Raw genomic sequence first — 4,341 nt, forward strand, 5'->3', positions numbered from 1 at the left:
GGAGGCGGGGGGTGACAAGAAAGCAGATGACAGATGGGAAAGCCTCTTTAGAAATGAGGACTTATGTCCACAAAGCCCTGTGGCGAATCCTCCCAGGGTTCAGATTCTAGCGTGTTTATGGGTGGCGGGCTGCAGATGGGCCCTCTTCTCTCTGGAACAGTAAAAGCAAATGCCTCTTCCTCTTCCACCACTGTGTCAGGGAAACAATGGGGTCCTTTAACTCCATTGGTTCCTTTCCAGGCCAAATGATGACATCATTAAGGCATCTGATTTTCCCCTTACATAAAAGAAGATTAACGGCTAAGACCACAAGAGGAACTATTGTTTTGCCAGCTTTGTTCAAATGTGTGGTTAAAATACTTTCTTTCACAAAACACAACACTGCCAGAGGTAACAAAAACCCTTCTGTAATGATGTGCCTTCCCTTCTTGAGTGAGACCACACACGAGAAACTGAGCCCTGCCCACAGTCAACGCCCCGATTGTCCTGGGTCCCGATTCCTCACCAGTAGCCGGAGCTGCCAGGAAATCAGAACTGTGTGTAGAAAAGCCAAGGTGAAACAAATCCATCTGGGCCATAGTCAGAAAAAAAAATTCTATTTGTCAAATCCTAAGGTCTTTTAAAAAATTTTATTTTGAGACGGAGTCTCGCTCTGCCACCCAGGCTGGAGTGCAGTGGTGTGATCATAGCTCACTGCAACCTCTGGCCCCCGGGTTCAAGCAATTCTCCTGGCTCAGCCTCCCAAGTAGCTGAGATTATAGGCACCTGCCACTACACTGGTTAATTTCTGTATTTTTAGTAGAGATGGAGTTTTACCATCTTGGCCAGGATGATCTTGAACTCCTGACCTCGTGATCCACCCACCTCAGCCTCCCAAAGTGTTAGGATTACAGGCATCAGCCACCGTACCTGGCCAATCCTAAGGTCTTAATTCATAAAGAGAGTCAAGGATGGTGGAACTGGAAGCCTTAAAAGTGTCACGGTGGATGGGTGACTTGCACTTTCTCAGCTGGATTTCGTGTCCTTTCTCATCAATGATGAATGAAGATGCCATCTGAGAAGCAATGGAGAAAGCTTATTTCTGAGATTATGATTCCAATCAGTTCATTATGTTACCTGTCCTGGGGCCTCTGGCAATTTCCCAGCTGTGAGCAGAGCCCCCTCTCCATTCTACAGAGTCCTTGGGTCTTGGAGTTGTTGACAGGAATTTGCCAAGGTCTGGAGGAAATTGGGTCCCCGTAGGTGGCTTCCCCACATGGACAGCCAGCTGCGACGGGATGAAGAATCACTTCTTCAGGCTGTCAGATGCTTTGGTCCTTGGGCTGCTCCTAATATTTTTTCCAAAAAGCTAACACAAGATGGGATACTTCCTCTTTTAAGTGGACTTGGCAAGGGCCTTATTGTTTATATAAACAATAGTGAGAAAAGCTATCCATGGCTTTTAAAAAAAATCCTTTGCCCAGATCAATACAAGTGTTTCTGTTCTGAGACCCATTGTATTAAATTGTGTGTACCAGTGCTGTCCAATGGAAGTTTCCAGAATCGTGGAAATAGTCCATGCTGTGCTATCCCACATAGTACTCGCATGTGGCTAGTGAGTAGTACCTGACCTGTGGCAACTGCAACTGAGGAAGTGACTTTTAAATTTTATTTTATGTAATTTAAATGTGAATAGCCACGTGTCATCTATATAACTTTTACAGTTATGCACTTTCTTATAAAGTTTAACATACACTGACATACGACCCAGCAAGCCTAATCGTAAGTATTTATCCAAGAGAAATTAAGGCAAACAAACACACAGAGAATTGTATGCAAATGTTTGTAGCAGCTTTATTCATAATAGACAGAGATAAGAAACCACACAAATGTCTATCAGCTGAAGAGCAGAAAAACAAATGATGGTATAGCCATGTAGTGAAGTATTACCCAAAGGTAAAAAGAAACACACTCCTGACACACAGCAACAATTTGCTAAATGAAAGAGTGTCTAATTGTATGATTTCACCTCTCTAGGGAAGGCAAAACTACAGAGACAGAGGCAGAGCGCTATACTGGGAGCAGAGGGGAAGGGAGGACCACCAAGAGGCAGAGGGGACTTTTTCCAAAAATTGACACATTCTATTTCTCGAATATAGGAAGTGGTGGTTGCATGACTGTATACTGTCTACTGTCACAAGGCTCATTGAGCTGTACACTTAGAAAGGGTGTCTTTTGGGGAGCCCTAGCTGTTGCTGTGGAAACTACTCAACCAGTACCCCTCAGGACTCGTGAACCCCCACATACCATTGTGGGAGCCTGCATATGGTCCCCTGTGCCGGCCCCGCCTCTACTCCCAGGGAGTTCACCTGGCCACATCAGTAGGACTGTGGCCGTTGCCTCCTCCTGCAGGGCCAGACTCTGCCCAGCCAAGTCGACTTAAATGCTCCTCTTTGCACTGCTGTTGGGTGGAAACAACCCCTTCCCGGCAGTGTAGACAGTGGCCTGCAGGAGAAGATGTCCTTTCTGTATTTCTGCAAGGCAGGAAGTCATTATGCAACTTAACGCATCTTCATCAGATTTCCTCCAACATCCTCTGAAGTGTGTGTGGGAATGATATGTACTGCCAAGGAGTGTGGGATTTGATTCCAGCCTCCAGCTAGTATCCTCATCTACAAGAATGAAATCAAGGGGAGAATTTACTCGTGTACTCTGCCAGTTCAAAAGTTTTCAAAGTTTTCAGATTGCACCCAAGCGGCTGAACAGCTAAAGAATAACCCACGACACAAGAGTTACTTGTAACAAGGATTCCTGAGTCAGCTAGAGAAGCTATCCACTTTTTTATGAGGTTACCTGTGGGGGCAGAGTTTGGCAGAAACAGTGGGACAAACTTGACTGGAAACAACCATTGATCCTGAAGAAGATCTGAACACACTGGATGAAGAGGAGCTTGCCAAAAAGAAAAGCATCATGAATTAACTTTTTGAGAAAAAGCAGAAGGATGATTCAAATTTTGTCTATGACATTGAGGTCAAACTCCCACAGGATGAGCAGCGGCAGTCCTGTGGCTGGGACACAGTCGGCTTATGAGTTCTGATGCGCAGCACTCAAAAAGTTTATTAGGCTAGCAGAATATTCATGTTCATAAAAATAACATTGATTTGTTCTGGAAAAATCTTTACAGAACACTAAGAAGTATATATATTGAATCATGAGGGGATTGACTATGTTACTTTTCAAAACCAGGACAGAGTATCCACTATGTAGGTGCGTGAGGAAAATAGAAAAAATAGAATAAAGGAATTTGCCTTTTTTTTTTCTTTTTTGAGACAGGGTCTTTCTCTGTCACTCAGGCTAGAGTGCAGTGGTGAGAGCTCACTGCAACCTCCGAATCCTGGGCCCAAGCAATCCTCCCACCTCAGCCCCCCAAGAGGCTGGGACTGCAGGCGTGTGCCACTACACCCAGCCAATTTTTTTTTTTTATATAGAGATGGGGTTTTGCCTTGTTATCCAGGCTGGTCTCAAACTTCTGGACTCAAGCAATCTGCCCACCTGGGCCTCCCAAAGTGCTAGGATTACAGGCATGAGCCATCGCACCTGGCAGGAATCTGCCTTTAAGGAGCCTATCATCTAATTGGAAGATGTCAAAAACTTGTGAAAAGGTGGTTAGCAGTATTGGGCAACCCAAAGATTGGAGCCAGATGCTTGACAATGGCTAAAGAAGATCAGATGACCCAGATGACTGTAGAGTAGAATAGCAGAGGAAGACTTTGTCCTTTAGTGACCAGACAGGACTTTGCTGGCCCTTGAAATGGTATTTGGATAGAAGCTTGTGTAGGATTCTAGAGATGAGCAACTGAAAAGAAGGGGAGCAGAGATAGTAAAGAGAATATATACATGTGTATGTGTGTGTGTGTGTGTCTGTACATGTATGTATATATATATTTATATATGTATATGTATTTAGGAACAGTAGGTAAATTATAGTTTGACATGACTGGGGTGTGGGGTGATCTGGTTTGGCTGTGTCCCTACCCAGTCTCATCTTATAGGTCCCATAAACCTCACATGTTATGAGAGGGACCCGGTGGGAGGTAATCAAATCATGGGGTTAGTTACCTTTATGCTGTTCTCATGATAGTGAATGAATTCTCACAAGATCCAACGGTTTCATAAGGGACTTTTCCCCGCTTTGCTGGGCACTTCTCCTTGCTGCTGCCATGTGAAGAAGGACATGTTTTCTGCCCCTTCCCCCATGATTATAAGTTTCCTGAGGCCTACCCAGCCATGCAGAACTGTGAGTCAACTAAACCTCTCTTCTTTATAAATTACACAGTCTTGGGTATGTTCTTCATAGCAGCG

General features: G+C 44.5%; 1 pseudogene; it reads left to right on the plus strand.

The window, feature by feature from the left end:
• Nucleotides 1-2,592: 2,592 nt before the first annotated feature.
• On the plus strand, nucleotides 2,593-3,069 carry LOC101049205 (centrosomal protein of 19 kDa pseudogene; annotated as a pseudogene).
• Nucleotides 3,070-4,341: the final 1,272 nt, after the last annotated feature.

The sequence above is a fragment of the Saimiri boliviensis genome, chromosome 5 (genome assembly GCF_048565385.1).
Source record: "Saimiri boliviensis isolate mSaiBol1 chromosome 5, mSaiBol1.pri, whole genome shotgun sequence".
Classification (NCBI taxonomy): Eukaryota; Metazoa; Chordata; class Mammalia; order Primates; family Cebidae; genus Saimiri; species Saimiri boliviensis.